Genomic DNA, 14,228 nt, shown 5'->3' on the forward strand with positions numbered 1-14,228 from the left:
GCAGTATACCAAATTAATTTATGGTACAACAATAAATGCTGGTCTAGACCTAGCTGCAGAAATTATAGTTTTTATTTCTTCTTTTACACATATATACTCTGTGTTCTCTATAGAAATGTTGTATTCCTCCCACTCAATCCTTTTAATGAAAACCATACTTAGAATAACATTAGGGTTTGCATTTCCTAATGCCTCCTACTCTTCTTCACACTGGGTGGTAATGAAAGGAAAGTTTTATTCTGGGCTCTCTCTCAGCTTCTGGAGTACCCACATAGCACACACAAGTGAAAACGGCTCAAAAATGACAAGAAATCTCATTACCTCAGCATCTTGCTCCCAACATCACTTTTTAAAAGTTATTATAACCATCTTAGATCATTACAGCACTTCAGATATCCTAAACAAGAGTTATTTTTCTGATATTCATGAAGTCTTTCCACCACATGAAATTTTAGAAAACTTTTAACTTATGACAAGATGCTAGTAGAGAAAGAACAGTCAAATTACAATAGTTCAAGAAAAATGAATTAGTAATCTTCAAGAACCTGCCAAATTATCAGGAAGATAACAGGGAAACAGACCAGTTGTCCCAGTAAAATTACCAAGTATTCATGGTTTGGAAGATGAACCGAACATCCATTTGGTGTGTGTGCAAGGTTGATGTGCGTGAGCACACTGCTAGCCTCTAGATCTTGTTGGGAATCTTGTGCAAGAACTGTGGTTTGGTTTGTTTTAAGATTTATTTTGCCACGTTTAAGTCACCTTGCGTACAAAATTATCTGCATTTTCATGATCAGATATTTGAATTGACAACAATTCTGTGTCTCTTTATGTGAAAAAAACTGGGAACCCTGAAAATTCCTCTGTTAAACTCTGAATGACTTACAAGCTGTTCCTATCTCATATTATGAAGCTTCTATTTGTCAAGCAGGTATGAAAAGTAGTGGCTTTGGGGTTACTTTTTTGAACATTTCCTTATTGTTGGATTACACTAAGATCTACCCAACACATAAGGCCTATGGACTAGGAGCATACACTGAGAGTAATAAGATCTCAGACTGGGGAAGAAATAGAGAAGGCTAAACCAATATGGATCTTATCCAATACAGCTGTACTGTAATATATTCTACTCAGAACTTTTTGAAGATTGAGATCTTTTTTCCTTCCTTCCTTGAGATGAATTTTTTTTTTTTTTTTTTTTTTTTTAAGCTTGGAATTCAGATAACTTGCCAACTCATTGAGGTTTCTGAGGTAAAAGTTATTTCCTGACCATGTGTCTGATGGGTGACAATTCTTGACAAAAAAAAACCAAAACAACTTCAGAGCAAACACATTGAAGGTATGATAGTGATTGAGATGGCTGTGGAAGAGAGCTTAGGTGCACTGCTCTATTCACAGTAGGTAGCTTCACGGTAGGGAGCAGCAAAGTATTGCTATTTAAATGTCATAGAGAAAAAGCAAGGATGTTTTTGTAAGTTGAAAGGCTGAGAAACCTCAGATGTAGCAAATAGGTGCAGCCAGATGAAATATTTTCAGCTCTCTGGTGGTCTTAGAGTAAAATGACTGCATTGCTAGTATCTAGGTCCATCAGTGAGAGTAAGTTTGATACTGGTTGTGAATGTAACCTAAGGGTGATGGTGAGAATATGAAAGTGGCAACTGGCTCCCTGTAAGACATTAGATTTAGGATCTGGGGAAATCCGATCTTCCAAAATTAAACTTCTCCAATTAAAGCTCTGTGCCTAGATGTATGACCAGAGCTAGATGCAGAAATTAAATCTAGCAGTTAATGAAACATGGATTAACCTGCAAAACTCTGGGTAGCCATAGCACAGGGTCACACAAAAGAATGTAGTGTAGGGAGCAGCTCATATCCACTAAGCCATCAACTAGTAAATATTAGAGTCTGAAAGAATAAGGTCATAAAGAGCTCCTGGGAGTCGACCAAACTTTGGCTTGTCACATAGGATAACTCTTCTTTCTTTATGCTTTTCTTCTTAGACCATCTCACCACACGACCTTTAAAGCTGGGAAAAACCCACTGCCTTTTCTGATTTCTCTTTCCTGTGCAAAAATAACTGTGACTATTGATTTGCAGCAAGACTGGGTTTTGACTGATTCTCCTTTTTCTTGTTGCTTTATGTGAAAAGGTTTATGTTCCTAAGTTAATAGTGGCACTAGAGAGGCGAATTTCACAAAGAACTTCACAAAAGAGATTGGGAATAAAAGGTACTCCAGGGAACTGTAAGAAGCCTGAAACCTTGTAGTTAACATGAGTCTGAAGTTGCTGAAGGTAACAAAGGTGCACACATTTCTACTGTGCATATTTTCTACTATTTTGAATAGTGACACATCTTTAATTTTGTTAGTCTTGAGGGTAGTGACTGTGCTGTTTCTAGTGCTACAAGCCTAGAACATTTTGCCAAAATTCTTTAACTGACTTGCCAAAAATTACCTGTCCCATTAAAATAACAAACATAAATGGAGAGATTTTCCTTGCTTTTGAAATTAATAAATGTACATTAAAGGACAGGCATTGCTAAAAAGCACAGTCATGATTTTAACAACAAATGACATCAGAAGTGCAGCAGAAGGAGGAGTTGATCCATGGAGGCCATCTTTTCTAAATAGATGGATAGATGTGGAGTTGGAGTCTGCAAAATATTGCATGCAAAATCTTACTGAACTCTTCTAAATTAAATTGAAAGCAGAGTAATGTTTGATTAAATGTCAAAGAGGAAATGTACCGGAATGGTAATATGTGATATTTGGAACTTTTTTTCCAGAGCTGTAATTTTCAAAACCATTTCCTAACAGAATTCATTGGAAATGTATGATAAAAAACCTTCCTCATGCAGAGTAGAAGTTTAAACTCTAAGAAACCCTTTAAACTTAGAGATGCTGAAGATGTTTGAATACTTTATTTCAGGCTTCAATAACAGCCAAGGCACACATGCCTACCTTTTTTAAAAAGGAGCATGGAAACAAAATCAAGAATGTTCGTCTTGAAAGTCTTTAAAACACATCTTGGTCTTAATGTGCATCCTGATATGCCACATATCTGCAAAATTAAGAGAAAATATTTCTTTTAAAAAAGGGGAAAAGACTCAAATGAACAATATCTCAAGGGATTTTAGCATAATGTTTTCTGGAAAAAGTACATTGTACAGCTAAGCATGGTGCAAAAATTAAAATTGAGATGAATCAAAGAATTTTGACCAAAGGAAAACTCTTCTTAGGTGCTTTAAATGTGTTCTATTCTTTTCACCATTCTATATTTATTTTCATCTCAGGACTACATAGTCCTTAGGCAGCACTATTGGGCTAATAACAGTGATTGTACAGAACTTTTGCAATACTGGAGTAGACAATGTGTATCTGTTTTTGAAGTGGACTGTATATATCTTACTTGCAGCAGCCAGATCCCTATGAAAGAGACAAGGTGAGGCACAAAGCCTCATGAGAAGTCAGCCAGAGTGTATGAAGGAAGAAGCTGTCAGCTAGAACATTCTCCGAAACAATTATGTCTTTTTTGTCTACTGACACAGGAAGGATGCTGTGAAAACAAGGCTTGTAGTCTGTAGAGAGGTCCTTGGAAATGGAGCAGTGGGAAGCATTACTGTTTCTGCATTACTCAGAAGTGTTGTTGAAGTCAATGCATACAGTAGGGGGTCTGGTTCAGAGTTGACATTTCATATTATTTGTTAATTAGACAAGCTGCCTTTATTAACTCACAAGCCCTTTTCATTAAGTTGTCTCTTTCCTTCCACTCAGACAAGTGTTGCATCCGCTTTCTTAATCTTTTCTATTTCCATCTGGTTTTCTTTTAAACTCCTGGTTCAACACAGGCACCCTAAATCTCATACAATCTACAGGAACTTTGCTTTGGCATGTGTAGAGAAGCAAGAAATTTGACAGTGGGACAGTTATGTTTGGTAAATACAGATCTGACTGACACATCATGGCCAATGGAAACACCTCACTGTTTTAGTCTGCAGGTTGCCCTAATGTTCTTCTGTCTCCTTGCCCCACTCAAGGCTGTGTGAGCTGCCAGGAGGTGGAAGCAGCTGCCTTGTCTGCACTAGAACTCCTCAGCCTCCTCTTGAGATCTCTTAGAAGTGTGGGCTTTCTGGGCTCCTCGGAAGGCCTGAGGTCTTCCTTTTCAGGGTCCTCTGTGCTGCACTGGGGGTAGTCCCTCTTGTGGGGTCCCTACCAACCCATTAAGAGTCCTGGTTCAGAATGAAAAACGCATGTTTTCTGGAAATCTTCTGTAGCTTGCCAATTGACAAACCTCCATGGTATAAGCTTCACAAGCTGCTTTTACTTTCCAGTGCACCATCTGTCAGGGGATGAATATAGGTGATATCAAACCTTTAAACTGAGAAAGGGACCCAATCAGCATACTCTGTGCATCAGGTCCAGCTCTGCCAGCTGATCATGACTGTTTGCTCTACACTGCACTGGCATGGCCTCACCTTGAGTACTGTGCACAGTTTTGTGTGAGGTTCTAGGATTTTGCTAGCTGTACTAAGGTAAGGAGTTTCATTCATTTGAGGCTGTAAGTCTTTCATTAGCAATGCACCCATATTTATGCTTGTGTAAATCATCTGTAAAACAAACCGTAAGCTTGCAAAAAGTATCAACATGGGGATAGAAAATTCTATTCACAGGCACAAAAGAATATGGTATTTTGTGCCTTATACTGTTGGCTTCCCTTTTGGATTCATTGTGTCCAAATGTACAGTAATACATTTCTTCAGTGTTCAAGCTCTCCTCCAACTTGAGTTGTAAAACCACGCATGCAAAATTGTTTAGGCACAACAGTGACAGTAATTACAGTTTATATTATGAAAGTTGTAGTTCAGCTCAGTTCTAGTGATGAAAAATTGGGGGAACTATGTTGTTTTATTCCTAAAGCTTCAGGCTGAATTTGAAGTGATGACAGACTCACACAAATTAGCCATTTCCCTGTGGCATATACCTCAAAGAACTACTCTTTTGATACAGTAATTATTTCTGAGTTATACTATTACTCATTCATCCGTGGAGTGTATCCACAATAATGTACTGCAGTCTGAGTGAGTTCTACTCACTTCTTTGCATTTGCTGTTCTACTGTGTGCATCATACATATGATATTTACAGGAAAATGGCAGTCATCATTAGTACTATTACAAATCCAATAATAATATTTATTTGTGAGACTGACACTGGCTAATGGGGTGGGTTTGGCAGAAACACCAGAAGAATCCAGTCCAAATACACCCCCAAAAAATACAGTTAAAAACTCATGAGAGATTAGTTTGTCTCCATATTTTAAAACAGTGGTCCAATAGCTTTTCCAACTCAGTTTGGATCTTATAATCATTTTAGAGTATGATAGATGCTGGCCAAACACAGCATTGACCCTTTCTCACTTATTCTGTCCTGAGGATGAACAGTGATGATCAAGAACATATTTACTGAAGGCAATGGGTCAACTTCAATAAGAAAATGTGGGACTGTGGTGAGCGAGGGCAAAAGAAAAATTTGGATTATCATCTACAGAAGGATTGGAGGATATGTGACAAAATTAGATGACCCTTTGTGTCTCTGGCTCCAGGTATGTAAGAAAGTTCTTAGGTAGATGAGGAGACAGCTTAGACTTTCAAAGAAATAACTTCAGAGTAATCAAATTAATTTTATTACCATTACATGATCACAGGGGCAGTAGGAATCACATTTTGGATCTGTTTTGGATCAGTCCATCCTGGAAAAGCATTCCCAATTATTTTCTCCCTTTGGGAAAGTCATTTTGTGACAGGACCCCAGATCAAGGAAAGTTGATCAACAACTAGGTGCTGGCAGGAGAAGAATAATGATTGTAAGTAGATATCTGCTATATTTTTAAGGAATGAAAAATGAAAATCAGTGCGCAGATATAATGCTGCTGCTGAGGCCACATCACTTCAAGGTGCCTAGCTAAGTACAGAATTACTAACTAAATGTCACTGAAAAAATCCATCTCAGCCTAGGAAATTCACCTCTCTGGGACAGGATGTCCCTCTGGTTATTTCCTCTCACTCTACTTTGTCTGCTTATGGAATGCAGTCACAGTTTTTGTCAGATCTCTTTATTAGCTATCTGACAAGTTGCACATGCAAGTTACAGATTCACAGAATCACAGAATCACCAAGGTTGAAAAAGACCCACAGGATCACCCAGTCCAACCATCCACCCATCACCAACAGTTCTCACTAAGCCATGTCCCTCAACACAACATCCAAATGGTCCTTGAACACCTCCAGGGTCGGTGACTCCACCACCTCCCTGGGCAGCCCATTCCAGTGCCTGGCCACTCTTTCAGAGAAGTAGTATTTCCTAATGTCCAGCCTAAATCTCCCCTGGTGCAGCTTGAAGCCATTCCCTCTGGTCCTATCACCAGTTACACGAGAGAAGAGGCCGACCCCCAGCTCACTACAACCTCCCTTCAGGCAGTTACAGAGAGCAATGAGGTCTCCCCTGAGCCTCCTCCAGACTGAACATTCCCAGCTCCTTCAGCCGATCCTCATAAGCCCTGTGCTCCAGACCCCTCACCAGATTTGCTGCCCTTCTTTGAACACGTTGCAGGGCCTCACTGTCTTTCCTGCAGTGACGGACCCAAAACTGAACACAGCACTTGAGGTGCGGCCTCACCAGAGCTGAGTACAGGGGACAATCACTTCCCCGTTTCTGCTGGCAACAACGTTTCTGATGCAAACCAGGATGCCACTGGCCTTCTTGGCCACCTGGGCACACTGCTGGCTCATGTTCAGCCGAGCATCAATCAATACCCCAGGTCCATTTCCTCTGCACAATCTCCTAGCCCCTCCTTCCCAAGCCTGTAGCGTCGCCTGGGGTTGTTGTAGCCGAAGTGCAGGACCCGGCACTTGGTCTTGTTGAACCTCATCCCATTGGCTTCAGCCCAGCTTTCCAGCCCGTCCAGATCCCTCTGTATGGCCTCTCTACCCCCAGGCAGATCGCCACTTCCAGCCAACTTGATGTCATCCACAAACTTACTGAGGGTGCACTCAATGCCCTCATCGAGGTCATCAGTAAAGATGTTGAAGTGGACAGATCCCGGCACCAATCCCTGGGGAACACCACTTGTGATCGGTCACTGGCTGGATTTAGCTCCATTCACCACCACTTTCTGGGCCCAGACCTCCAGCCTGTTCCTTAGCCGGCCAAAAGTGTACCTGTCCAAGCCAAGAGGCTGCCAGCTTCTGCAGGAGAATTGTACAGTACAAGTATTGGAGACCACCAGCTATCTTCTTTGGTCGCAGTGCAGATATTTGTTACATTTAAATGTAAGCAGGATGTAAAATGTGAACAGAAACATGGAGTCCTTTATCACCTGTTGCTGTGAACAAGTTTCTCCTCTTTCTATTCAGTCTTGTTCCTCCAAACTGAGATCAAAGTACAAAAAAGTGAAATTAGGATAGAGCAACAACTCTAGATCAAGCTTTCTTGAGTTTTAAAGAGTTATGGTAATAACACAAGGTTCCATTGGCATATTACACTACTGCACTAAGCTATTCTTTGAATAGGATGTAATTATATTAAAAATGCAAAAATAGAAGTAACGTTGTGAAATGGAGTTAGTCTGAATGTTCTCTGGCAATGTAGAAATTTTTGCTTTTGTTAACAGGACAGCAGTGCAAATGACAGCTGAACAGACATGGAAAGAAGCATTTAAGAATCCATAGACTAGTTTCATGTTCAGTAGAATCAGTAGAGATATATTGTGCTGCATTAATCTTCCTCTATGCTGCCATTAACACAAAGTGCTCAGTAGTGGAGAGATTTTTCTGTGCATCTGGTTTTAATTGGCCCTATTCCTCCTGTTTACCTAAGTCAAGAAATAGGAAGGGTAGTTCAGCAACTAACAATAAAAACAATCATTTTGATTATTCCAGTTTACAACAGTAGAAAGGATAGCAATAAAAAGTGCTGTGAAAGCAAACTCGTCTGTACTGGTTTGTAATGAGAAGCGGTACTGGTAAAGTGTGCAGTGATATTGCTATTTTCCTGAGATCAAGCATATGATGAAATCCAAGCTGGAGCCAAGCAACATTCCTCTGCCTTCTTTATTATTGTCTGGTATTGAAAAATGTTCTGTTAAGTTAAAAAAAAAAAAAAAAGATATAATCTTGTTTATTCCCCCGATGTCTCCAAAACAGACTATGCTTCATCTATTCTGTTCCCATGACCCATTATCTGATAGCCTAGAAATAAATGTAAATGCCACAAAAAGAAGAGTAAAAGTTTGTTACTGGTAAAAGTTATCTCTGTAAAAGACATTCAGCATTAGAAATCACAGATTTTCCTCAATGGCTCTACAAGAAGTGGGTTGTTTGGCAGCATCCACACTCCTGAATTAGGGGTTTTGGTTACCTGTACAGATCAGAGGATGCATAGGAGCTATGCAAAGAAATCTCAGCTGGAAAGAAACATTGTGGGAGGAATGCTACTGTCACTTTTTAGAATCAGAAGTGCTAATGGCCATGCTAGAAGATGTCTTAACTGTAGTCATACATGGTACATACTATTATTTAGTGCACTGAAGTTTCTTTCTAGTTGAAAACCCCAAATCATCTCACACAGTACTCTAAGAACAAGGTTAAAGAGGACTTTCTTCCCTTTCCTCCTTCTCAGCCCAGAAACAAAGGATGGTAATTCTGAGCACACACAAGAGAAGCAGCCCGCATCTGTCAGATAGCATCATATTTGAAACTGGTTTAGATATCTTCAGCTGGAGGGCAGAAATGAACCTGCATGCCTGGGATGGCACCTGGAGAATATTAGACAAAGTAGCAGTGAAAAAGAGAAAGCTTTTCTTCCTGCAAAGATCCCCATAACTACATTTTGAAGATCATTACTTTAAGTCCTCAAGGTGAAAAATGCATGGGAATATATTTATGCCCTCAAAGAGAACTTAATCATGTAGTTGTTTAGCATTAATATGTCAGTGAGTATTTGGATCATGAATGTCAAAGTGCCATGGGATCCTCACAAACATCTGAAAAATTCTAGGTGATAAAGAAATGGGAATGCTAGCAGTTTAACTAGCATCCTGATTGGGCATATTCAGTGTTCACTTTTGTGAACCTGGCATCCTAAAAATAATGACAATTGACATTTGTCCATTTTTTTTTCCTAATATATGCATATATAATATGGCAAAGGCATTCATAAATGTAAATATCTTTATATATTACTTGGCACCCTGAAATTTTCATCCCCCCATTTCAAATCTTTCTTCAACTCTCCCTGCTTCTGAATACCATGAATCTAGTAACTGTGACCTATGAAATCATATCCCCTCCTCTACATCTTTGGTTGCTAAATTCAAGATCTGCACATGAAGGCGGTGCTGCCAGATGTTATTTTGTTCCCAAAACATTGGAAACTATTGTGGAGGGACACTGCACAGACCTCTTGTGTTCCTACTTTTATGCTGCTCTTTCTGCTTGATTTTTCTTGCCTCAACCTTCCCCACAAAACAGCTTAAAATTAGAAATACAGATTTTTCTCCTTATAAGTAGGAAATCTTATAAATTGCCCTACTGATGGATCCTTATTTATAGACTACATGTATTTTTACATGTAAAATGTAAAAATGATACCACAAGTTACTTAGTTAAAGCTCAGAATGTAGGGAAAACAGCATGGGCTCAGGTTCATGGCATCCGACTCAAAGAACTTCTTACCAGAAGCATATTACTGCTCAACTCTCAGCGCAGGCACTGGAATGAGGTAGGTACCTTCTGAGAGGGATTAATCTCCTTTTAAAATATGCATTATTCTTGGAGATTCCTACACTTCCTCATGGGCAGCATCAAAGTCTGGGATCTTGTATCCTCAGTTAGCCGTCTTCTTCCTTTAGAGGAGAGGAATTTCGATATCAAATACCAGTGCTGTTAGTTGCTTCAACTAACTGCTCTGTCAGTGTGACCAGAGGTCTGCAGGGAGATTGAGATTTTCATGTTTTGCTGGCAAAGTTATGCAAGTATAGACATAATAATAAATGAGAATTAATGAATAACTGCAGAAACGCAGCAGGTTCTCTCCCTGTTGGGCAGCTTTGTTTTCACTATTATTAATTCCAATAACTGCTCTGACTTCACAGGAATTGCTCTTGATTCAGACTGCTATAACTATAAAAAAAACTGTCCTGCTCTCTGGTGTCAGCAGGATCAGATTTTTCAAACCAAGATAGGAGTTCCCATTACTGTTTTCAAACAATCTTCAACATGATGCAGTGATCAGTCGGATGAAAGAGTGTATCCTTATGGTAGTGGAGAACAGCACTGCTTAATTTTTCAACACAGACCTGCAAATGATTGGTTACTCTTATTTTGAGGATTTGAGCGAATTAAAAAAATGTGTTCTAAAGTGAGCAAGTAAATCAAATAGAAAATGACAGGTATAATTATTTCATGTGTTTGGAAATGAATTAAAAATCTCCAAAGTGAAGAGTTCTGTAAACCGAACAGATGTTTTAAAAAGGAAAAACAAACAAACAAACAAACAAATGAATTTACTTCTCAACATAGTAGCAGCTGTGCCCTGCAATTACCCTCTGCACATTCAGTTATTTGAATGCTACAGTCTGCTTATTGATAGTCTTCTGGTTGTGAAATTTGCATGTAATATTCTAGCATATTTTTATTTTTATATACCGAAGACAAGATTTGGGCTCAGACTGCACAACTAAGAGTTTGTGGTAGTGTGTGCAGGCACATGAGCATCAGAAGAAAAACCAATCCTCATCTATCTACTGGATATCCAGCTCATTTGAGGATTCAAGACTAAGATTCAGAAAACCTGAATGCAATTCCTTCAGTTTCCAGCATATTGTTGGGCCAAAATGCCCCAAACAGAGATAGCTCCTGAGTGTTCTGATTTCAGTTAAAACTTGTCGCTTGTAACTCTTTGCCACTTTTTTGTTTCATAGATGAGAATCAATCTGCCTTGACTAAACTGCTGACAGCATGAATGTTTGTTTCAGTCCAGGGTCCTCATCTCCACAAAAGACTGCTTCTTTAATGAAATATTCATTGCTTTTTTTGCAGGTTTCAGAGAGCTGTTTGCAGTTGTATTTTTAAGTATCACTTAGTAGGAGTAAGGCTTTAAAAATTAGGCACTGAACTTTCTTTAAAATGCAGCTACCCAGCAAAGCACATTAAAGCAACAACCAGAGTTCTTGGTGTACACAATAGACAGAGGTAGTAACTTCGTGGCCCTTTGAAAGTATATCTACTATAGATTAATGCATTTTTATTCTCAAATCTTCAAGGGTTGCATCAAAAGAGGTGTGGCCAGCAGGAAGAGGAAGGGGATTGTCCTCCTCTATTCTGCCCTTATGAGGCCCAATCTGGAGTACAGTGTAAGGGCTGGGATTCCCCAAGAGAGATGAGGAGCTGTTGGAATTAGTCCACAGAAGGACACAAAGATGATCAGAGGGATGGAGCACCTCTCCAGTGAAGAAAGGTTGAGGGAACCAGGCTTGCTCAGCCTGGAGAAGAGAAGGCTCCAGGGAGACCTCATTGAGACCTTTCAGTACTCAAAGGGAGCTTACAAGCAGAATAGTGACTGATGGTTTATGTGGTCTAATTAGTGACAGGACAAGAGGGCATAGCTTAAAACTAAAAGAAGGGAGATATAGATCTGATGTTAGGCAGAAACTCTTTACTCAGAGGGTGGTGAGGCTCTGGCACATTCTGTGTTTCTTGATTCTATGTCACCTGCAATGGAGGCAATTGAAAAAATCGGTATTTTCTCAGGGAAAAAGTCTGCTTCCCTCCATTTTTTTATACACAGCGAGACCTTAAACCAGAAAGACTGAATGACACCCCGTAACCGAAGCATGCTCAGTGGTAGGGAAGCAAGCTCAGGCAGCTTGTTCTGGAATTTCTTCTTACAGAAAGCTGTCCCAGTTGAGTTTTTGTAGCCATTAAACTCAGTAGAACTCACTCTGGGGCTGAAGTAGAACAATATCAAAATACATAAAAATACAACATAAAATATATATTCATTTCAGTTTCATTCTTCAACAGGGATAGATAAAAAGGAGTATAGGAAGGTTTCTGATAACTCTGAAATATAAATTTTAGCACTTGCAACACAGTGGTCCATGAAGAGTGCAGCAACAGCCTCGAAGGTAAGATCTGGTCAACAATATACCGCTATTGGCATTGCACGTGTTGATCATTCTTTTTCTTTTAAAAATAAATGGAAGACAAAAACTAAAGTGGCCTGTGATGCTGTCATTTGAGTACTGTGAACAGTGGTTCCTATATGATCCATTAAAATTTGTTTTGTTTGTGAGATAGAAGAAGAACCAAACAGACTTTAGGAATATTTCTTCTTGGACAGAAAATGGAATCCTGAAACCTCCTGCAAGCTTATGCCCAGATCATATTGTATTTCTTGTGCAAGAAGAGGAAAAACATTTGTCAGACTTTTGATTCAGTCATTTCAGCTCCCAAAATTGCACTCAGGTTCCTTAAACTTGCAGGCATGCAGGACATCCAGATGAATCTGATGGATATGACAGAGTCAACTGGAGATTTTTCCAGGCGCATCTGGGACTGGTACTTAAGAACTTGACAAAAGCCAGGAGTACTTTACCCTACCTTTTTCTGATCACCATCATTCAGCATTTTCTCCCCATCAATGAAAAACAAACCCCGGAAGGTCCTGTCAACTCTATGAAATGTGAAGAACCCTTGTAGAAAAGGACTTAGAATGTGGTGGCTCTTGGGCTGCTGCTGAGCCAGGAGCTGGAGAAGCAGCCATTCAAGAGCATCCTTAGGAGGAATGGCTCTATTTTCTGAAAAAAAGGAGCTATGCTTTTCAGAAACAGTGTAAGTCTATGTCAGTGATGTTTATGTGCAGTTTAGACCTTTTGTGGCATACTTGTTACACTGAAGAGTGAAATAATTTTGTTGTTGTTGTTTTTGTTGTTGTTGTTGTTGTTTTAATACAGGGCTATGTCTGAGGTTTGCTTAAATAATAATACTAAATTCATATAAAACTCTTGAAGTCTTTGTGTTTCCCACTGCTTTGACACTACCCACCCACCAAGAGTACTAATTAGAGGCAAAATATAACGCAGACCAATCATTTATTTTTATAGCGCACTCATCAACACACACTTTCTAATGTCCTTTACTCTCATTAAAATCCAATCAACTAGAAGTATTCTTTATTAAGTGGCCCATGGAATAATTTTTTTAAATTTTAGAACAAAGGGATGCAAAGGCTATTGCCTGTTTAAAATACATTCTAACAGTGTACTCAGGAGAAAGAAGAGATAGACCTGGGAAAATGTACAATTACTTTTGGAAAAGCCTTACAGTTATTCTTGCTAATTAAAAAAAAAAAAAAAACAAAGCCACCCCCCAGCTGGATGAATAGAAGGTCTGGGTAATTGTCTTTCCATTTGAAATCTTGCCTCAAAATGACCTTCTGAAGATCTCTAAGGGAGATTTAGGCATCTCAAGGGAGTTCTTATGAAAAGAGCCCCCAGATATTAGGACTGGCATTTCATTGCCTCAATTCATGCTACTTCTCCTGCTCTGTTTTCACTATATTTTTGTTTACAACTTTGAAAGAGGAAAGTGCAAACAAAAGACTAAAACAGCAACAAGTATATTAAAAAAAAAAAAAAAAAAGAAGTAAAAGGAAAAAAAAGAAAAGAAATGAGTATTTGTTCATATCAGGAGCAAAGACAAAGTAATATTTTCAGTGAATGCTCCCATGCTCCTGTCAAAAACACTTTTTGCCACAAAAGGAAGGAAGGGTGGGAACACACACTTCAAAAAGCATGTTGAGATGTTATGTTTCCAGTATCTTCAATGTTTAGATGGTTTGTCATTTTACTAATGTTTGTAATGTATTGTAATCAGAAAGTGAGATTCTAAATCAGTAAAATAAAATACTGGTGTTATTTACATGTTATGTCATGAGAGTTAGAAATACTTCATCTACTTCATCTACTTCATCTGCAGAAGCATCAGACTCAACAAAAAGTTTTGTCTTGCTGGAAAGACCAATCTGGGAGAGGAGAGAAGGGGAGGGGTGTGGAGCAGAGAGGTGGAGAGAGGAGAGGAGGGAAGGGGAGGAGAGGAGAGGAGAGGAACAGGAAAAGGAAAGAGAAGAGAAGAGAAGAGAAGAGAAGAGAAGAGAAGAGAAGAGAAGAGAA

Source organism: Lagopus leucura, unplaced genomic scaffold (genome assembly GCF_019238085.1).
Source record: "Lagopus leucura isolate 7727_CA_CO unplaced genomic scaffold, USGS_WTPT01 Super-Scaffold_100001, whole genome shotgun sequence".
Lineage (NCBI taxonomy): Eukaryota > Metazoa > Chordata > Aves > Galliformes > Phasianidae > Lagopus > Lagopus leucura.